Source organism: Mus caroli, chromosome 3 (genome assembly GCF_900094665.2).
Source record: "Mus caroli chromosome 3, CAROLI_EIJ_v1.1, whole genome shotgun sequence".
Lineage (NCBI taxonomy): Eukaryota > Metazoa > Chordata > Mammalia > Rodentia > Muridae > Mus > Mus caroli.
In genome coordinates, this window is record NC_034572.1 from 22792290 (window position 1) to 22815909 (window position 23620).

Consider the following 23620-nt stretch of genomic DNA (forward strand, 5'->3'; position numbering starts at 1 on the left):
AGGTAGAAAGGAGGAGGGAGAATGGAGGGGGAAGGGACCAGATGGGGAGGCTGTCACAACACTCACTACTAGAAAATGAAAGTTTTAATCTGGAGTTTATCAGTAATTGACTCCAAAATTGAGCAATTAATTCTGTCTTTTTATAAAGTAGCAGAATTAGAGATGAGCCCTCACACTCCTTTCTGTTCTTAAGAGATTATGTTTTTAGCACCAATTCCCTGCCCTGCTTACTCACTACAGATTAAACTAAAGCTAGAATCAAACCGGAGCCTGTGAAGCCTTAACTGTCTTACTGGTTTGGGAGTGGCTTCGGCCTCCTTATTAAAGGGAGGAAGAACTTCAGTCGAAGGATGAGAACCAAAACACACGTTGTGCTGGCGGCTGCTGTGTTTTTATGCCAATGAAATCTAATTTTACAGCTGAGTTCTACCCCGTGCAGGAAAGACACTTGCCATGGCTTGCCACCCGAATGAAGGAAAGGGAGGTGATAATTGCTCATGCAGAAAACCCTCTTGAGACATGAGCAGTACCGAGAGGTATGTGCCCAGCTGGTTGGTTGAGGCACGAATAGTCTGGAATTTGCCTTCTTGTCTGATATGTATTCATTAGCGAAGTCAAATCACAGCCGTCTGGAAAAAAATCTTAAGCTTAAAAATATTCTGGCTTTTTGCAACCAATTAGAAGCATGGAAGCTTTGACAGAAATCCTGTGAAATAGAGTTCTTTCCATTAAAAATAAAACTATAGCAGAACAAAATGAATGGCAAGCCCCCGAGAACTCCCATCCTGCTCTCGAGAGAAAGGGAAGGGAACTAACTCGCTGGCTGTGCAGGCCTGTCATCGACACTCCACAGATCCATAGGTGTGGGCTGGGGACAGAACCTGGACACCTGACGGGCCAGGACAGTGGTCACAGACGCTTTTCTCCTTGTAACTTGGCTTTGAATATACTTTTAAGTGGCTTTCACAGTACAGTCATGGCAGAACACCCAGAGTTACTTAGGGAAAATACTATTTTCAGGAGGGAAAAAGTCCAAATATAAGTTCCTATGAATATACAGAGGCTTCTTTCAGAGCACGCCCCACACACCAAACTTTAGAGACAAGAAAGGAAAAATTACATCACTGTATAGACACAATCTCTAGATCCCAAATCCATATCTCAGTTCTGCAAATATTAACCGAGAGAGGAAAGGGGCTTATCTACGGAAAAAGTTTACCAAGGGTTGGTTTGTTTAGTTCATTGTTTTTGAATAGTATTTAAGTAAGGCTGCTGACAGAACCAGACACTTTTACTGGGAACACTTAGATTCCAGGTCCCTTCATACCACAGTACCTCTGACACCCCGCCTGGACATCCCAAGGATGGCAGCCTAGCATCACAAGAAAACATTCCAGAACCATGAGCCCTGCTCACTGGAAGCCGAGCCAGCTTAGCAGCATACTTTTGCTAAGGATGACTGTAACTGCAAACATGTAGTTTCTATAAGTGAGATGTGGAATTTCATGTATATTTCCTTCTACTCTTTCCCAAGGGACAATATAAGGAAAGTCGGAACCAGTCTGGGCCACGGTGAACGCCTTCTATGGTGGTCGAATAGGAGTCAGAAACCCTGTGATCCCTTCCAGGCCCAGCGCACGCCTCAGGCAGCCTGCAGGCACAGCACGACCGGCACCCTGGAAGCACTTAGGCTGCATTTCAGGTGTCTGAATACTTCAGCACAGGCTCCCTGACTCTCAATCTCTCTGCCCACAGAATAAGTAATTGGTTCTTCAGCACATGACTTCTAGATCATTTCATACAACCAACCTGCATTTTTATATCTCTACTTAGAGATCTAGTGTGAATGAAGCTCACATGTAAACTATCTCAACACCTGCCTGGGTACTAACAACTAGGTATAGCACCCTTTAGCGGGGGACAGAGGGGGTCTTGTGAGCATAATCAACGCGCTGCTTTCTGGAAGGGTCTGCAGGAGTTCTGAGCATCATTCACACTAATTCTATCAGGCCTCACGACATTCCTGTGAATGGTCGGCACAACTCCCATGACATCTAAGTCTCTGCCCAAGAGAAGTAGGAAGTGCAGATGCCGGCAGTGAGCCAGGGCTCCTAGTGAGCTCTCAGAGATCAGGGACTCTCAGCACAGAACAAACCTGGATGAGTGGACAGACACAAAATGGCCAGGAGGGTCTGATGGCTATATGAAATGACCACAAAGACCAAACCCAGAAGAGGTAAATTCTACAGGGACCCTAAGAGTGCCACACCTCGTCTCCCAGGCGTACCCAATGCCTTCTACAATGGCAATAAGCTTTCGGCTTCAGTGAAACCTTAGCAAGGCAGAGATCTCGGAACATTTTAAGATAGATACCTTGAGGGGAGTTAACTTACTCCATCATCCAATCTCTTAGCCCAGATGGCAAAGACGTAGAACACAGCATGGAGCAAAAACTCCATGGTAAAAGTGAATGGTCAGCACCTGCTTTTACTTCAAGTCAATCCCTGCAACCAACATGGGGGAAGGAGAGGGCCAAACCTAACCTCTGGAACATATTCATACTCATACACACACAATCACACACACTGTAACATACATACACACACTCATACACATACAATCACACACACTATAACACACACTCATACACACACAATCACACACACTGTAACATACATACACACACTCATACACATACAATCACACACACTATAACACACACTCATACACACACAATCACACACACTGTAACATACATACACACACTCATACACATACAATCACACACACTATAACACACACTCATACACACACAATCACACATTCTGTAACATACACACACACACACAAGAAAGTGTAACAAGGCATTAAAAAAGCTTAAGAGCAGAAAAAAAGGGCAGAAATAAAATATAAAGGGCTAAAGTGGCCCCCTGGTGACAGGAGGTGTGTCATCATTAAACACAGAAGCAAAATGACGACAGGAGAGGGCAGCTAGGCGGTCACAGACAGACTGCTGGGGAGTTTCTCAGAGTGAGCTTTGCTGCAGCACTTTTTGAGACGGCCATTTTTAAGGCTTTTTATCTAATACCTAGAAAAACCTTGAACACTTCTTTCTGAAAGAAACAAAGTAACGTAGTAGCCATATTCCAAAAGTACTTGGTCAAAAAGGCACTCAAATGCCGGCGAACCTGGCCAAAGACAATCAGACCCCGCCTAACAAATACTGCTGTGTGCCAGGCCCTGCTGCGGGAGTCTAAAATAAAGGCAGGAGGGTAAACGGCATTACGGTGAAACACTATATGGGATTAGCTAGGCACAAATCCACACTAGACACTTCTGGCAAAACTCTGCACATGTCTGCAGACCTCCACTCTGTCTAAGGCCTTTCATCTATAAGCCCCATTGTCTAAATTTGGCTTCCCAGCTGTGGCTTCTTTCCTATCTTTGAAATCTGACTAGTGTTGAAAAGGCGAATATCTTCAGAGCCTTCCCCAGCCTTAATCTTCGTTTTAAAATAATATTTATTATTTGTAATCATGTGGAGGTGTGTATATGTGGAGGTGTGTGTATATATGTGCAGGTGTGTATATATGTGGAGGTGTGTGTATATATGTGCAGGTGTGTATATATGTGCAGGTGTGTGTATATATGTGCAGGTGTGTATATATGTGAAGGTGTGTGTATATATGTGCAGGTGTGTATATATGTGGAGGTGTGTGTATATATATGCAGGTGTGTATATATGTGCAGGTGTGTGTATATATATGCAGGTGTGTATATATGTGCAGGTGTGTGTATATATGTGCAGGTGTGTGTATATATGTGCAGGTGTGCATATATGTGAAGGTGTGTGTATATATGTGCAGGTGTGTATATATGTGGAGGTGTGTGTATATATGTGCAGGTGTGTATATATGTGGAGGTGTGTGTATATATGTGCAGGTGTGTGTATATATGTGCAGGTATGTGCACATGAGTGCCCATGGATTTTGGATCTTCTGGAATAGGAGGTTGTAAGCCACTCTCCACCTGTGCTGGGACTTGAACTTGGGTCCTCTTCAAGAGCACTGCGTACTCTTGACCACTGAGTCATCTCTCCAGTACCACAGAAAATATTTTTCAGTGGGGCCCAACTTCAGTCCCGCCTGGTAAATGTATCGCTCATCCATCATGACTAAAGCTTCTTTTTGCAACAGATAGAAGCTACTACAGAGATCCACACCTCATCAAAACGGAGTGTCTATGGAGCGCTCGAGTGTCTGTGGAGCGCTCAGACACAGTTGGCCCATGAGCAATGCAAACTCTGCCTCCCTATGCCCCTATAAGCAGACTCACACTCTCCACTAAAAGCAAAGATCAACATCACCAGTGTCCAGACAACCAAGCCTGTGTGCTCGTGCCTAGGTGAGAATGCTTCCTGCTCCACCCACTGCACCCTTGCCAGATGCTCACTTAAGCCCGTCTGAAATGTTGCAACAATTTCATTAAGTATTCTCTAGGCATATATATATATATATATATATATATATATATATATATACACACACACACACATACATATACATATATTCAAATAACAAAAGAAAAAGTTGTTTTCCTGAGGCTGAAGGAGAACTCTTCAGACAAGAACCTCAAGTCTCAAGCTCAGAGAGAATGATGAAGAAGACATTGAAACACTTCCTAAAGCAGGGAACGAGCAAAACACACCACAGCAAACAGACTCGCATTCAGCAGATGCACTGTGGACCAGAGACTTCCCTTTCATTTTTAAAAATAGATTTAACAGGCATATTAATTTTCCACTGGCCACTATAAATAAGTGGAACTCCAAAATCTCTGTCTTTGCAAGGGGCTTCTCGCCAGGCACTGTTGCCTGACCCGCAGTGGAGTGCATATCTACATTACCCAGAGGCCACCGTGTGAGCTGTGGGAACCTTGTTCACAGATCTCCCATTCAAAGGACCTCCACAATAGGAGGTCCACAAAGGAAGCAGGCCTCGACACAGAGCACCTCTGCAGTTCCACAGAACTTTCCAAGGTCGCCAGAATGGTGAGCCACTCCAAATGCCATGTTCAAAGGCCCTGGCTGCCTACACGGTTAAGCCAACAAAGCTAGTGTTGTTCACTGCAGTTCTCTGGAATCCCTCCCAAGGTGAAAGCAAAGCTGTCAAAGGTCCCATTCCCTTTTTCTAGATAAATCTCTCAAGGCATCATTTTGCTTAATAAATAAAATGCACACACACACACACACACACACACACACACACACACACACACGAAGACCGAGGCTTGATCCCCAGAACGGCCCCTCATCAGTGAGTAAGCCACTGAGACAGAGAGAGTGACTGGCCTCTGAGGAGCAACATTCAAGGCCATCTCTGGCTTGCACACACATGGGCACACAAACATAGATTTTTTTCAATGAAATTTAATTTAGAAAATTAAAGCCCCAAGCCATGAAATTATTTTCCCAAGGGCTGACTGGCCTTGACTGGCTGGCTTGGGTGCAGGCCTACCCATCGCATCCCGCTTGCCCACTGCAGCCCACTTTGCATATAGTCAGTACCAGAGCTCAAACTCCGGTTCACATGTTTGCATGCCATCTCCCCAGCCCAGAAATCCTACCTCTCTCTTTGCCTTCAGGAAGCCACTGTACAACAGGAGGAAGGCAAACCAGGCATGTCCCGAGGAGGTGCGCGGAGTGTACCGCTCAGGAAATGCGCGGTCAGATTACATACATTATTTAAACACCACACGGAACTAGAACCAAACTGCTCCCAAGCTTACCTACTGGCTCATGCGGCAGTAAAGGAGTTATGGGTTTCCTTTTCTACTTATATGTTTAAAATAACCTATAATGAGCATCTATAATTTATATAATGATAAAAATTAACTTTTAAAAACCCATATAACTCAGTTACTTTCTACCATGTGAGTGCTGGAATTTTAGTAACGAAATACTTAGAAGCTACCATAGAACTAAAAAAGCTTGACAGAACTCAGCTAGGTTTATCCAAATCTCACAGAACTAATTGCCACCATTCATCTCTGACTGTGGGACAGACAATGGCAGAACATCTGTGGTTAAGTAAGAGTTTGGTAACATTCACAAAGGCAGCCCTTGGGTCATCTTGCTGAGTAAGCCCTCGATTAGGCATGCTCACCCGGACCAACCCAAACAGCTCGGGTGGGGCCTGTTCCCTAGGGTTACTTTTTTTAGATAACCTGCTCCATAAAAGCCTCCTCTTTTTGCCAAAATAAATCAGACTTTCTGGGTGGAGTGCACCCTGCCAATCAAGTGAGAACCAGCTAGGATAAGCCTAAGAATAGAATCTGTTACATACTTTAGCTGAGGCAACTCTGTTCGCCTAGAACTGGCACAAAAGAGCTGAAAAGCTCTGGGGGGAGAGACACCCAGGGTGGGGTCAGACATGTTCCCCAGAGTAGGCCTAGACTTCCAATGCTGAAGTCACTACCCACTCCTATCTCTGCAGACTCACCCCACTCCACCAGCCCTCTCAAAACCTCGTGAAAATATTCATCCCACACTTTAGTCCATGTTCCCATATACTGTAACATTGCATAGAGAGGTTAAGTCTTAAAACATAGGAAGTTATGAAGTGAGTGATAACTGCTCGCAATCATACACTCTGAAGCAGCATGACTGAAAGGTGTGAGAGCATGTCAATCTTGGTGATTGTATGCGTGTGTGTGTGTTCCGTGCACATTCGTGTGTGGACACACTGCCCGCGCATGCACACAAGCATGTGGAGGCAAAAGCAAGGAGTCTGCGCCTTCCTCCATTGCTCTCTCCCTTGCCACCCAGATAAAGGGCTCTCACTGAACGTGTACCTTACCTTTCTGACTACACTGGCTGGCAAGCAAGGGCTCTGGATTGGCTCGTCTCCAGTCCCCAGTCCTGAGGTTACAGGCACACCCTGTATCCACACCCGTCTTCTTACATGGCTGCTGGGGACTTGAACTAAGGGTCTTATGGTTGCCAAGTAAGTGTTCTTACCCACTGAGATACCGCTCAACTCCTATCTCTTGTCTTGGATGGCTATGTTAACTCTGAAGGCTAAGCCTGGAGATGGAGCTCAGCTGGTGCAGTGTTTGCCCAGCAGGAACAAAGCCCTGGGGATGCCCTTTGCACAGTATAAACCAGACGAGGTGGTGCATGCCTGCAGTCCTAGCACTCAGGAACAGAAGTATGATCAACGCAAGCTCACCCTTGGCTACATACTGAGTTTGAGACCTACAAGAGATCCTGTCATTCATAAATAAATAAATAATAACCTAAGGAAGGACTGGTTCCTAATCTTGGCAGAAAGATGGGAGAAGAAACTAGGAAAAAGAGATGATGACTGGTTAGCACTTGAAAGTATGTTTGTTTTCTTTGGAAATGATATTCCACTGGAATGACATACCAGGCAGATGCATGCAGCTCTTAAACAGAATTATGAATGAACTCTGTGAATTAATTAGAATACAATTATGCATCTATGTCTGCCATGTATGCAAGTTTTCTAGAAAGCCAAAAAAGTTCATTCGAAACCTCCCTAGAGCAACATAAGGACATGTCTTCCTTACTGCTGTTCACACCTCCTTCACATCTAGCACATACCAGCAATCAATGCAAGGATACTTGGCCCCAAACACTTAACCTTGGGCAATGAAGTATAACCCTGCCAGTAAAATTATTAATAGAGAACCAGGTTGGCAAAATATATGGCATGACTCCAAATACCTTATGGGTATAAAAGCAAACGGCCAAGCATGACCTGGAAGCTGGGAGGTACTTCATCGATGCAAGCAAACACCATGGCAACTCGAAAGGATGTAGAAAGGAATCTGCAATCATGGCACAGCCATTCAGAGATGGATGGGTTGGCAGAAACAAGCCCAGACGGTCATCCTACTTGTGTGAAAAGGAGTGATTAATTATCATATGTTAATTATCATATGTTCTCCTGGACTGATACAGGATGCTAAGGAGGTGGCTACCTACTATGATCCCATCAGATCAGAGGCAGTAGTACAGGGCCACAGGGTCACGGTTGCCTGAACACAAGGAAATCCTGTCAAGAATGCTAGGGTGTTAGAAGAGAGAAAAAATAGGGAGGGGGTAGGGGACAAAGGAAAGTAGAGAAAGGTGAGGTGATGTGGTCACACTAAGTAGGTGAACTGAAGCTTTTGCCTTTTCTAATGCTGTCCTTTTTCCTCCTGGCAACACCAGGGAGCCCAGGGCCTCAACATGCTAGAGGAGCCCTCTCCCACTGAGCCAGACTCTCAGGCCTCTTTTTACTTTAAATTTCAAAACAGGGTCTCACTCAGTTGCCCTGGCTAAGGTTGGACTCACATAGCCAAGACAGGCCTTGAATTTGTGAACCTCTTGCCTCAATGTCCTGAGTAGCTGGACACACAGCCCAGCTTTACGAGGTCCAGCTTTATATTACAAAAAAAAAAAAAGTTGGGGATAGGCTCCGTAATTAAGAGCACTTATTGTTGCAAAGGCTCTGGGTTCGATTCCCAGCAACTGCATCATCCCCTCAGACACCAGGCACGAATGTGGTGCACAGACATACACGCAGGCAAAGCACTGATATGCATAAAATAATAAAATAAAATTTTAAAAGTTTTAAATTTCACTTTGTTAGGAAGGGGAAAGAAGACACAGTTCCTTGAAGGGAGCAATCTGAAAAACAAACTGTTCATCACGCACCTTTGTGGTTTGCCACACATGCAAACCCAATCAGTACCTCAACTTTACATAGCACAGGAACAAACCTGGACAGCTCATCACTGGACTAACTGTTGCAGGCAATAGAGACACAATGGCAATAGTTGTTTCCCTGTTATTTTTTTGTAATCTGAGAGGGCACACATGTGTCCTGGTGTGTACGTGTAGGTCAGGTATCTGTCCTCACCTTGTTCAAGACAAGCTCTCTTGTTCCCAGTTTGCATACGCAGTCTTACTGGCTGGCTTCAGGAGAGCCTCTATCTCTACCTCCCATGTCAGCACCTAACACTGGGTTACGGCTGCATGCAAGCACATCTAGCCTTACATGGGTTCTAGGGATTCAAACTCAGGACCTTGTGCTTTCTCTACAAGCACCTTACCCACAAAACCATGTCCCACCAAGCATGTTTGTAACATGTCTCACCAACGCTTATCTAGCCACAAAACAGGGATGAAAAGATTAAAATCTATATTCCTGCCCATGACACTGGTCATGCACTGAGCTTCAAGACTAGACACTGCTCTGAGAGTGCTTGAGTCGGAGGCAAAGGAGAAGGCCCGGCACACGTGGACATGGTGGCGCTTTAATAAGCGGGCCATGAAGGTCTAGCACACAGGATGCTGTAATACCCTTGTACAAGGCCGGTGAAGGTAGTTCATTTAGCTTTTTATCTTTTCTTCAGTGAATTGACCTGAGCTTAGTGCAAAGTGTTACTTTACAACCTTTTAAAATATTTTTAAGTTTCAACTCTTTGGTCCCAGCAGCTTACAACACAAGCCTATTAGCAGCTATAGAAAACCATGCTGGGAGCCTAGCTCAACAGTAGAGCATTTTGCTAATACTGGCCTGGACCTACGTTCAATCCCTGGCTCTGCAACTAAACAGAACGAGGTTTGCTTTCTTCACATCCTTATTCTGTAGCTTTGTTCTATTTTAAAATTCTTTGAACATAACTATTTTGTTCATAGTAACAAGGTACCCACTTGTTACCACTGAGCCAGCACTTCTTCTCCTCTTGGGAGTTATTGTTAAAATCTAGCTCACAAGCACAACAACCTAGGCTCACAGAACACCTGGATCAACACCATCACCATCATCTAATTCTATGTCTTTCCACTGGGGCATGGGGACCTTCAGAAAAGTGACTCCTGAGGCTGTCCTCTCCAATAACAAAATGGTCTACTGGAACAACTCTGGAAGGATCCTGTGGGTCTGTTTAAGTCTCATCAACATGGAATGTACGATGGATTCTGGGGGCCGAGGGGTCTCTAGGCAATAGCAGTTGTTAAGTTCCCTTGAATCGTGTGGGACCTATATACATAATCCCAGAGGTAAAGTCATCTTGTCAAATGTTCTGGTGACAGATGAGAAGAGCGAACATCTGAGGAAAGACAATCCCATCACAAAAACACCCCACAACTGCCAGTGCAGAGCCATGCACAAGCTGTGATAGCCCACCTCCCACACAGCCCACCTCCCACCCTCACCGCTCACTCCTTACACGGCCCATCTCCCCACCTAGTCAACCCACAAAGCCTACCTTATAACACAGCCCAGCTTCCCACAATGTCTACCTCCCCACAGAGCTCACCTCCCCACAGCTGTTGGTGAGACAGCTCACCAGGAACGCTGCAGGTATAAGAAAACTCTGCCCTCTTTTCACTGAACAGCCAGAAGAACCACCAGACAAGGACCATGGGGTTTGTGAGCCCCCCAAGAAATGACTTTAAATTTGAAAATATGCCACAAAATCCAGTCTAAAAGAGAACTCCACAAATTTCAGTTCTGACTAAGACTTGCAGAATATATAAACATCCCCCAATATACCAGAGCTTCAAAATATCATAGCCCAGATTTTTTTATATAGCATATCCTTCAGTTAGTTACCCCAGGATTTCCTTTCTCAAATAGTAAAGGTACTTCCATGGAATAACAGGAAGATGGGAACAGCCATGGTCAAAATTAGAACTGCGCCCGAGGCCTGCACACAGAAACTGCGGGGTAGTTTTAAGTCAGTTGCTGAGAAGTATCGTGCTCTGAAGAATCTGTCAATTCTGCTCCTTCTTCCCACTGACTCCAGGACCCATGCAGCACCCGGCTCTGAAGCCAATCAGATTCTGTATCCACATTCTGAGAGTGCACGGGACCCGTTATCCTATCTACTATCTCTCTATCCTTTCCCTTTGCTCCGCTTGGTCCAGGAAACCACTTCCAGACCATTCCTTCCACTGAACTCTACACACACACTGGGCAGGGGGAAGGCAGAAGAGTGTCATGGGAGACGGAACTGTTGAGGACAGTTACACAAAACAATATTTGGTTGGGGTCTCTCCAGGGATGGACTGGGCCTATTATCAACAAAAGCAAAGGAGCTGTGGTTTGAAATGCAGACTCCTTATTCTAAGAGGCTTCCTAAATCACTCAGTGTCCCTATCCCCCACAAACAGCATAGGGTCAGTAAGATGGCCATTGCTGGAAAGAGAAAAGGACATGTGTGGCTGCTCATGTCAACTGTCAAAATAGGTAAGATATACAATCCAGCACTCAGGAGGCAGAAGTAGGCAGATACCTGTATGTTTATGGCCAGTCTGGTCTACACGGTGGGCTTCAAATTAGCCAGAGCTACACAGAAAGACCATCTCAACACACACACACACACACACACAATTTTGTGTGTGTGTGTGTATACAGACATATATATGTATGTATATGTATATATACACACAAATTTGACATTGAGTATTTAAATATATTTCCTATCAATGAACACAAACTTTTGAAGACACTGATGGCTGCTTACTAAATTTCAGCTATAAATATGCTTTCTTATGCACCATAGTCACAAATATACATTTGTGCACCTACAAAATATGATATGCACAAGTATGTGCATAGTATACTGCACACTATAATACCCATTTCTAAATTGATTCTACAGATCTGACTTTATAACTTATAACTTGGGTTGAGGATCCCATATCACAGATGACCAGGACCCTCTAGAGGGGTTTTTGAGTTTTGAAATTTCCATGAATTTTACTAGTTGAAAATCCCTAACATAAAAATAGGAATCCAAAAATGTTCCAAAAATAATAATCTTTTTTTTTGAGTATGAGATCAGCAGTCAGACAGCTACAGTTTCAAGAATAATTGAGATTTCCTAGGTGGGGCCACTCACCTGAGAGTTATAGGAAAACACCAAGCAGAACACACGGGGTCTTCTCACAGCTTGCCATTCTTAAACTAGTTTTGGTAATCTGAGAGATTTAAAGGAAGCAGCAACCAAAATAACAGAGTGGAACACCGCAGAAGCTTTGAGCAGCTGACTAAAGCCCTATCTGCTACAGCTAAGACAGATCAGGACTCACGGTGCTTGTTGTTTAAAAACAGAGCCTTCCCGAGCACTTCAGAAGAATGCTATTGAATCCACCAGCCTCTGCCTAGTCCCAAGGTCAGCCTTATCCTGCAAAGGATCTCCCATACTTCTCATAGGAAAGGAAGACTTCTGAGATGAAAACTTAGCTTAGTTGTAAATTTTCAGTACCCAGATCCTACAAAGAACAAGTCCACCGTGTCAGCTGAGCCCAGGCTATCAGTTCAGTTCACAGCCTCATCCTCCTACATGACCAAGCAACACAGCCCTGTGCTGGGAAATAAGGACACCTCTGCCTTTGTGATTCCAGCAGGCACAATTCAGTAGCTGCTTCCCAGCACACACCATTTGGTGACTGCCCTAGGTTTGCTTTCTCATGCCCATACCCATTGATCTGGGGCTTGCCTAGAGTGCAATGTTGAGAAAGATTAACTGCCCCAGTTCAGTGGTCATTAGAGATGACTTGTCCAAGGTCATGAGATTAAAGAGCAACGAGATCCATGTCATCTTATCCTCTAGTGTGAAAACAACATCCATTTAATCACTCCTTCCTGGAGTTGACACAGGCACATAATGCTGAACAAGTCACACTCACAAACTCTCGGCCTCCAGTTGAGATTATTTGACATTGAATCCATTGATGCCTCAAAATGTTTAAAAGAAGAATCTGATAATTAAAGTCTAGACCTGCAGCTGGGAAACACAGCTCAGTTGCTAAAGTGCTGCCCTGATTGTACAAAGCCCTGGGCTTCATCCTCAACATAAAACTGGATATGGTAGTATACACTCCTGCTATCGTAGCACAGGGAAGCGGATCAGGAATTATCAGGGTCATCCTTGGGTATATAGGGAGTTTAAAGCCAGCCTGGGCTACATGAGACCCTGTCTCCAAAAACTGGATAGAAGATAGATTGGAGATAAATGATAGATAGACAGAAAACAGACAGACAGACAAGACAGATACATGAGCAACACCTATCTTGATAGAAAGAACTCATCTATCAAACACCACATCTAAGATATGTCACGCTAAAAACAGGGACACATATGACTAATACATGCTGAAATCACACTTGTAACTCACGACTAAGAGATGAGATGGTTGACCAGCAAACTCATCCCTCCATTGTTCAAACACCGTCTGTGAAGACCTTGGAAATCCAGTTTTGCACTATGAGTAGCTGTGCTTTCCAGCTAAGACTTCAAAGGACCAGGAAATAACTAATCCAAAATAGGATTCTCGAAAGTCTCAGACCCTTAATTCCTTTATTGGAATCTTTGTTTTCAATGATCCAAGACGCTCCCCTCAATTAATACAGTGCTATGCCTGCGATTACTACTTGATATGTTCATACTGTGGAGGGCTTGAGAAAACTCACATCAAGTTGTGTGTGGAACTGTGCTGCCTCTTCAATCAGCCAATGACTCAATAATGACCATCCAAGGAAAGACTCCAGACGCCTGCACACGGCTGTACCACCCGACATCCTGCATCCTGTCTTCAACATCCCTCAGGAAATTCACTCATCCCAGATGAATTTCTACTGCTTTTTCTCCAGAGTTTAAGAAAATTCTGTGGCAAAACTTCTTGCCTCTAATCTCCTATCCTATTAGGCATTTTTAAAGATACCTTCTATGTATTCTGTATTCTTTCCTCTAATTTGGAAGCCAAAAATCAGAAAAGATTAATTTCCTCTAATCTAATTCTTACTTTAAGAGCTCATAGGCTGACTTAAAAATAAAAACTCAAAAAAATAAATAAATAAAAATAAAAAAATAAAAAACTCTAGAAATTGACTATTTACTCCAGTCTAATTCTGCATAATTTAATCCCCCAAACACAGTTCTCTCTGTCAGCGCCAGCTCTGTTCCATAAGAAAGACCGCTTAAGACCCTGAGTACCATTTGGCCACTGTACATATATCCTCCCGTGTGGATGGAGTAAAGGAATAGAAAGCACTCCTTTCTCGATCTTCAGAACAAACTTCTCACCTTCAGCATCACCCACTTCATAGAACCCCCCTAGCACAGACAGAGTCACGCATTCCCGACAGCTGTCTTCCTTCCCTACAGTTATTTTTAAAGTGATACTTAGCAATCAATTACACTTCTAAACATAATCGTCAAGAACTGGGCTTCAGTAATCTCCCAAATAAGAACTATATTTACACTAAGAAGGCATTTCTCAGGGATTCCAACTGCATGCCATGTGGCCCGAATCAATCCACATGACACTGAAAAAGGCAAGCTCGAGGCCCAAAGCTGAATCCAAGTTCTGCTCTGAATGACTCAATTTCTCACACCTCAGTTTATCTACAGTACATTTAATCCAGGCGATGGACAGATTCCCTCCTACTCTGAGGGCCTTGGAACTTGGTTCACCTGGAATTAGAATCACCAATGAAGGAGAAACTCTCCCCAGACAGTACCTCAGTTAGCCACATAAACACCCGATTGCTGAAGAGCCATTGCTCAAGTTCCACCTTGGAAGATTAGCATTTCTGAGCTGCCAGCTGTTCCTGGAACATGACAAGGCAGGCAGCTTCCTGGTTCTAAGTCTCCTTTACTTGAGTAGAGGGAAATGAAGGGCTGGGGGAGGGGAGGGGCAGCTGCAGGCAGAGGGCAGCACTCTGCGCTCTGGACTGACTCGACTGCCCCTGCTACCTGCTCCAATTATTCTGAGGGAGGGGACTCCTGATTTCCTTCATGTGATACAAGAAGCTGGTGAGCAAGGGACCATTGAGCTTTTACAGCCGCTGGCAAACACCAGAGATTCCCAATCACACTTTCCCATCAGCACTGCTGTTCTACCACAGGATGCGATTTCCCTTCTAGCACATTACTAATCGGCACTGATTTGAAAAACATAACTTCAGCATTTAAAATTTGCAATGGAAATTTTTAAAATGTTCTTTAATCAGCAGCCCCGTTGGGATCATCTGTACTCTGTTTCTTATTTTTCAGGGCCCAAAGGACAAGGAAAGGCCTCCTGTCCCCATCTAAGTCTCCATCTAAGTCTCCAAAGTTTGTATTTTCCACACAACACACAATGATCTCTTTACAACATCCACTCCAATATAGACTCAGTTAAACTCTCCAAACGGTACCCCATTGTCTCTGCCCAGCACACCAGCTTCTGCAGGCAGAGTCCTACCTCGGCTAAAGCTAAGAGTCAGTCAGCTCTACCTGAGGGACAACAGTTCCCCCGGGAGCAGACAGCCAGCCACAGCTAGGCTGGCAGCTTGGAACACAGCCACAGTAAGCTAGGTGCCCTACCTACAAGCTGGAGGTCAACCATTTCTTTCAACATTTTATCCTATGGATCCCAAATAAAGACTCAATAATTATTGTCTCCATTCTACCTGAATTCTATGCTAACTTAATCATGTCACCAAAATTATATCCCTGAAAGTATTGTTGAAGAAATGTCAATATCGACCCATGTTCAAAGTAAGAAAAACTGCTAGGAGGTAAGAGGCAGAGGCAGGTGGATCTCTGTGTTAAAGGTCTATGGTGTGAGTTCCAGGACAGCCATTGCTAAACAGAGAAACCCTGTCTCGAAAAACTAACAAAACAAAAAAATTAGGGAGAACTAAATAGCACACAGGTACATGCAGTGTCGTTTTTCTCCTGAATCCATCTAGGAGAGAATTGCCAATGTGCCATGGGACAAATACCATGTGTCATCCAGCAGGAAAAGGAACCCCAGTAGCGGGCGAGTCAGCTGCGAGGTAAACGGTGGAACTCCTGAACACGTGACCTCAAAGCAGCAACCTACACAGGGAATCACAGCACCACGGAACACTGCTGGATATACACTTTCTCAAGTTCTAGTGTTTACCTGAGAACACTCTGGGCAACAGGGATCTGGAACAGTGTAAATCTTAATTTTTCTAATAAAATCTCAATTTTACAGAGATTATAAGAACATATAAAATGCTATTAGCACATCACTTACATAATCCCTTCAAGTAAGAACTTTGCTCAATTTTCACATAAAGAGTCAAATAAAATTGGCTCTCCTGGCTAAGCCCGTGATTAAATGAGCGTTTCATGAGGCTAAAGAAATTGTCGTTTTGCTTATTCACCCACTTATTATCAACATATAAGCTGCTTTTCTAACTCAGCATAGTTTGAAACTCCCCAACCTAACACACCCTAGGAACTGCTGCCATTTATACTGAAGGGAACGTCAACTCCAAATGTTATGATTTCAAGGCAGTAACCAACCTAACCACTCCCCCTGATAAAGTTTCACTTTCTTAAGCAATTGTTTTTAATCTTTTGCATTTTATAGCACCATTACAAATAGAAACACTGATTGTCTGGCAAGAGATATATAAGTCACATCTTTATAGCCTTCGAAATGTCAGATATGTATTTGCAATGTTATACCTGGCTGGCAACCAACCTGGCCAAGCCCTGTTAATGCCCAAACTCATTACCAGTTAACAAGGAAGATATTTCCCATTCAAAGTCCAGAGACAGAGCACTGGGGTTACTTCCTTTGTTTCCTTTAGGTGACTCTCTCTTCCCCTTTGCAACTGTCAGCAATTAAAACCACAAACTCCAAAAGGATGGCGGGCTCAGTTATCTAAGACACAAACAAAGCAAGTGCTATGGGGTTCAAGTGCCTGTAAGGACCAACCCAGACAGAGCCCATCAACACAATCTCATCCTTCTCAAACATGGCTACAGAGAGACCGTCTTCCACATTTAGTCATTTAATTAAATATCACATGATGGCAAAAGTACACTTCCTTCAGTATTCCAGAGTAAGCAGAGAGAGATGGGGACTGTGCCACTCTGAGCAACTGCCCCTGCTGACCACCACTGGCTCTGCACCTCCACTAACATGAAGGCATGTCATAGAGCCAGGCCTCTCAGTTTCTCAAAAGAAATTATGAATCCTCTTAACACCAAATGAAGCCCAAAACCCAAACCGAATCTATACGTTCCATCTTATCATTCCAGGTTATAACTTCCATCTCCGAGAATGAGATGAGGCAGTCCACGGGATTCAAAGACACCTAGTCCCCCAGGCTGAGGCCGTGCTCTGAGACTGGCCTCTTCTCCTTGCAGCTCCATGTATATGCAACACAGACTTACTGAATCACTGGACAAACAGCAGGACACCCACTGTGGTTCAGTGCTGGGACAGACACTGGAGAAAGGAGCAAAGCCCGTTCTATGGAGAGCAGATTCCAGTGTGAGGAAGTAATTAAAGTAATAACTAAATTACATGTTATGCAAGAAAACAACATGTAAGATTAAAAAACACACAGGGCAACTGGAAAAGCCTCCCTCTTTTCTAAGATTAATTTTACTTGGGGAGCGAGGGTGCGTATGAATCCCGTGGAGCTGGCGTTACAGGCGATTGGAAACCACCTGACACGGTACAGGGAATCACTCCGCCTCATACACTACAGAGGTTCTGTTTGAGGACATGGCTCATAAGCATGAAGACTGGGGTTCACATACAGCACCCACATCAGAAGCCTGGCGGGAGCAGAGTGCCCCAACCTTAATCCCAGAGCACTCAGGATGGAGATGAGAGAGGCTGGATGGACTAGCTAAGTCAGCAAGCTCCATGCTCCAGTTCAGCACGATACCCTGCCTCAGAAAATAAAGTGGAGAGAGACTGAAGACACCAGCATCATCCTCTGGACCCCACACACCTGAACATAGGTGCATCCTCACACACGTAAACATGTATACACACATGCGCATTACACACATTAAAAAATAAATAGAGGACAAAGATAAAGTTTTACTTAAGCAAAAAAAAAAAAAAGCAGTTGGTGCTGGTTCTAGCCTCAGTAGGTTAGAACACTGGCTGTTCTTCCTGAGGACGCTGCTTCAATTCCTAGCGCCCACATGGTAAGTCAGAAACATCTGCAGTTCTAACACCCTCTTCTGCAAACATTACAGACAGACATGCAAGCAAAACACTTCAACACATAAAATAAGTAAACCTTAAAAAAAAAAAAAAAAAAAAAAAAAAAAAAAAAACCTTAGTAAGGCTAAAACCCCAAACTCCGAAAGGCTGGCTGTAGCTGTGGGCATTAACTTGAATGTTTCTCAGTTCTCCTACCCACCAAGTGCACCACTGCCTGACCTGTTTAACCCTTCCAACCCTCAACAAAATGTCTTCGTGAGAATACTGGAGTGCTTTCATAGGAAAATCAGACTCTGCCTCTTAACCCTCAGCACACACTGGGCAACCTTCTTAGCTGTCCTAGAGCCTTTGCAGATAACTGACCCTTCCCAAGCAACGACCAGCCCCACCTCCCACACACACACCTCTAATCTGAAAATGGTTTTTAAAAAGACTATGAACAACTTCCATAGTTTAAAAAAATAAGAGATCATAATGCTTGAGAGACGGCGTCCACCAAATGTGTGCATCCAAAGAGCTACTTCTGTTTTAACTTCACAAAAAGGCGCATGGAGTACTATCCAAACAAGATGTGTGTACCCCCGGGTTTCTGTTTGTTCATTTTTAGTGTAATGTGGCTACCTCCTGAAGTCAAGATAATGTCAATTTATGGGAGAAATCGAACTAATGTCTGTGCATTTTTCTTCCGTCAGTCTCCAGATTGTCCAGCGCTTAACAAGCTCCGCGTGAATCTGCCTCACTAACCTATTAAGTTGCTAGTGCTGGTTTACTTGCTCATCTCTTCCTCTTTTAAAATGTTTTTATTACATCGTGTGCATGTGTGTGTGTGTGTGTGCACATACACCTGCATGGTGCATGCACAGGTGCCCCTAGAACAAGCAGCAAGCTTCCCTACTTACTGCATGTTATAAAAGCACAGCAGTTCCCAACTTCACCATTGTTGGGCAGCAACACAAACCCGCTGCTAGGCGAGACAAAGCCACCTGGATAACTGTCTATCCCCCCATGGAAACCAGAGCTAGGACTAACCAGGATACCGATGTGTACCCCATTTGGTAACCCAAGCCATAAGGTTCTTTCTCATGATGCTGGAGTTCTACCTCTTCCAGGTATCTGTGAAACAGCCAGAAGCCACAGTGATCTCGTACGAGACAAAAGTAAACCGAAGGCTCAAGTCAAGTTAAAGGATCACATATTTATTCAGAATCATCCTCCTGCACACTTGTCAATTCCTCAGCCCTAATAACATGCCTAATTTCTTATGTATTTTATCTTTTAAGCACATCACCAAAAATACACATATAATGAAATATCTCATACCATATTAGGTTTCAGAAAGAATTACGACAGCCCAGTGGAATTCAGCTGTCACAGACTACAGACTGTCACCTCACTTCTAGACAAGGGGCTGGAGGGCTACATCCTGCTTGAGAAGCTGGCACTGCCACCCAAGTCTCCCACCCTTTCCACCTTAACACCGAGCACTTCAGCAGAAAGCAATCAGAGTTCTAGATAGAGACCTAAAAGTCCAGCCAGATGAAGTCAAACTGTGCTGGCCCTGAACCTGCTTTTCCATGTCACAAGAAAGCCAGAGCAGACGGAACTGTGTCTTCTTTTTCCGGTGGTAATGGCAGTGACTCGAGTTCAGTGTATACATGAGGGTAACGTCCCCACCTCCCCACCGCTTTGCTCAGTGCTCAAGTGGTTTCTGAAGTGTGGCCCTGCTGAAAGGCTAGACGGTGAACTGGATGTCCTTCTCAGGATGCCTCTCAGCCTGAGAATCCCGTGGTGTGCTCATAATGGAATTCGGCTGCTCTTATAATTAGAAATGGAGCTTGCTAGTCACACATCTGGATCAGATAAACCTGCACAAATAGCATCTCACCAGAAGCAGAAATGCCAAGCATTTGACAGCAGTGCGGTTACACTATTCTCACAAATAACATGGAATACTACTTATCCATCGAAAGGAAATGATTTGGACAAGCAGGAATAAAGCTTAGTTTATTCAAGACAACTTTTGTCTTGAAAAAATGTTTGTAAAAGAAAAACTGGACCTATTTTCATATTAATTCATATAACTATACAGGAAAGAATCCTCATACATAGTAAGGCCTCAAATAGCAATTAATCCATACAATCTTAGTGAATGGTGAGTCTCCTGTTATTGATCTAGTAAAGAGGTGCCCGTGACATACAGCAACATCTTACATGCAACTATGAACTGTTCTACGATAAACTAGGATCAAAGCATCATGTGCACTCAAGAAATCGTCACAGCCATAAACTATGTGCTGCAAGTTAGCAGTTAGCCACAGTCAGCCACGATATTTAGGGTGGGACTAAACAGAACAGGGGCTCTTCCCAACCAATCAGGTGGTCAGCAGTAACTACCACTTAGAAGCAGGTCTCTGACGCCTGGGAACTTAATATCCTAACCTAACTGCCCTGAGGAATAATGACACGAAAGAAAAGAATGGGGAACTCTTCTCCTGTCCCTCACCAACACAGTCCAATCCCTGGGTGTCACCTGTCCCTCACCAACATCATGTGGGTGCTAAAACCTAAACCTGGGTACCTGAAAGAGCGGCAAACATTCTTAACCACTGTGCCTTCTCACCAGCCCTAGACATTAGGATTTTTAGCCTGTGAAATGCAAAACTCAAAACAGAGGAGCTGGCTGGCAGGCAGGAATCTCAGTAGATAGCACATGGCAGCATAAGCTTGGGGGTTGGGGGGTGAGTATACCTCAAGAGTCTCTGTGCATACACAACAAATGGGGAAAATGTCAATAAGCATGAACACCCCAAACCTCAGAATTCTAGATCTGGGTCAATAATTTTTGTACAATGTCAAGAAAAGGGAAAAGGGGAGCTTAGGGTGTGCTCAGTGGTAGAGTACTTACCTAGCATGTAAGACCTAGGGTCGACCCTCACAGCTGAAAGCGAGGAGGGTGAGGAAGAGGGACGAAGGAAAGGACAAAAACCAGTAAAACTCAAATGCCAATGAGAGGAATGAAAGGCCACAGTTCAATGTCTGATTGATGGAGAATCAGCTACTTCTACCCGAGAAGAAAAGCAGAAGAGAGGCAGGTTGCCATGGTTGCTACACAGGAGAACCCAAACGGGCATCAAATCCATCAAACTGCCTCCGAGTGCCAGTAAGGCTCAAGGTCTCGGCCAGTCCTAAAAGGATACAAGAGTAAGCAGGCCAGATAGCTCTTCGAGAAACAGAGCAAATGAACCACAGACTACAGTCTTTACATATCAAGTTTTAAACAAACAAATCTTTGACTCAAATGACCCCCTGATGATCAGCTAATTCATTTTCAAAGGAGTATAAATCATTCCAAGCCAGGGGAAGCAACTTAAGTAGTGGAGTTCTTAACTGACATCATTGGTCAGAGAGCTACCATCACAACAGCAAGTTAGGCTCTTCAAAGAGTCCAGAACTCTAAATGATACTGAGTGTATGTGTAGTTTATATTTATGAAATGTCCTAAATAAGTTCAAGCTATAGGGTCACAACCTATGTGCTCTTTAGGCATGAACAGGTTTTTCCTTAAATGAATGTCACAATGTGCCGATCTGTCTCTCAGTTACAGGTGAGAGCTGAACTCTCAGCTCCACCCCAGAATGAGCTCCGGCACAGGCTTCACTCCCCTAAAGCTAACCACGGACCCTCTTACGGAGATTTGAGATGCTTTCAAACTGAAAACACCCAAGATAGTTACTACTGAACTATGCCAAACTTTCCAGAGTCACCCCATGAATGTCTTCCAACCCCTCCCTAAAGCTCTGGGGCGCTGACTGGGCAGGCTGGGCAGGACCTCCCTGATTAGTAAATTCACTGGGACCTGAGTGTGAAGTTGGAACATTTTATAAAGTAGCCTTGTTTGTCTGCTTTGAGACTGTACACTGCCCTGCACGCTCACTGGCACCTGAGAATCCTCAGGCACAGCCACAGGCGAGGGACAGCAGGAACAACTGACTCTCTGGCCTCCCTGCTGTTCATGTCCAGGAACAGTATCATCCCTGACAAGCAGAGACTTGCCAAACAAGAAAGGAGCACTTAGAAACCAGATTGGCCCCACTCCACACCAGCACCTTCCTTAAAGGGCACTGGCAATTCCCCAGGTATGGCTAGCTTTCTAGGAATTACTTATTACCTCCACAAATTCCAGTGTGGAAAACGCACCAAGTGAGACCACCCTGGAAAGCTAGCAACACAAGAGTAAACCTTCTATCTTGCAGGTTAAAAACAAAAAGAGCTGCCCTGACAGAAATTCTTTCCAATTATCTAAAGCCTTTTACTAATTCACTTCCCATCGGCTTCTCCTGCTCAGGCCTCATCTAATTTAGCAAAAGCCCAGGGACTCTAGATCCCTCCCACAAGGTCTCCAGCCTGTCAGGATGCTAACAGGCCAGAGGACCACTCGGGGAGGGGATGGGGGCTCCCAGAACTCTGTCAGCACGCATGCACGCACACACACACCAGAAGACACCACAGCCTCAGCCCAGATTCTAGGCATGACTTCAGTCCTTACAAGAATCCACAAATTCCTACTTTTAAGGCCCTATCTTCCCAATTCTGGAATAATAGTAGCTTAGCAAGATTCAAACTGGGTTAACCCACACAGACCAATTTGTTTTCCCCTCAAACATAGAAACTGCTGACTTTTCGGTGAGTGGGAGTGGATTAACCTGTGTGACGCATTGGCAGAATAAAAGCTCCCTCCCCACCTGTATCAGGGCCAGCGCAGGGCCAACAAGCTCAGGCCCATGGCAATCATGTGACTCTTCTTCAAAAAGCTGCTTCAGCAGGACCTGATGCCACCCCCAACACAACTCCTGGTTCAGGAATGCCCCTCAAATCGCTGGAAACAAGGAAGCCTCCCTGGATGGCAGGCAGCCAGCGGATATCTACCATTAAAGGCTTAAGTGTTCAGCACACACTTCCCTCAGCTGTGGCCAACAGGTTTGGGTTATGTGTGTGTGTGTGAGTGTGTGTGTGTTTTTTTTTTTTTTCATATAAAGCATGCCAAATGTGTGTGTGTGTGTGTGTGTTTTCATATAAAGCAAGCCAAATAGTTCCATACATTTACTCAGCTGGCAGCTCGCTCCTTTCAGTGTGCTGGGATGGAAGGCAGAGGTGGGCAGAGGTAGGGTTCTTCCCACCCTGAGACTGGAAGATGGCTCGTGTGGGTACACTTGTCAAGTGCTTATCCCACCTCCAATAGGTACAGAGATGCTCTCCACACTGCTGGACCACACAGTCTTCCTTATGGAATATGGTCACAACAGACACTTTCTCCCCAGATCCCTATATCATTTAAAAATCCTGTCTTCAGGGACAAATCCCTAATATGATAATTTTAAAGAAAGATACAAGATTCAGACTCTCTCTAAAAGATAAAGAAAGTGCAACATCTCCTACATGTAGGACATACCAGGTTTCTTTTGTGTGTGTGTGGGGGGGGGGGGGGTGGTTCAAGACAGGATTTCTCTGTTTAACTCTGGCTGTCCTAAACTTACTCTGTGGTTCAGACTGGCTCTTGAGCCAGCCTCTGCCTCCCAAGTGCTGGGATTAAAGACATGCGCCTAAATT

General features: G+C 44.4%; 1 protein-coding gene across 6 annotated transcripts in view; it reads right to left on the bottom strand.

Moving 5' to 3' along the window:
• Positions 1-23620, bottom strand: part of Fndc3b (fibronectin type III domain containing 3B) — a 294093-nt gene that overhangs the window by 233923 nt on the left and 36550 nt on the right. The window contains exon 1 of one of the 6 annotated variants that reach the window (XM_029475083.1): positions 19534-19939. The exons of the other annotated variants lie outside the window; for them this stretch is intronic. The gene's annotated coding sequence lies outside the window, so the exon portion shown is untranslated. Of the gene's footprint in view, positions 1-19533; positions 19940-23620 lie in introns of those variants that run through there. 6 annotated transcript variants of the gene reach the window in all.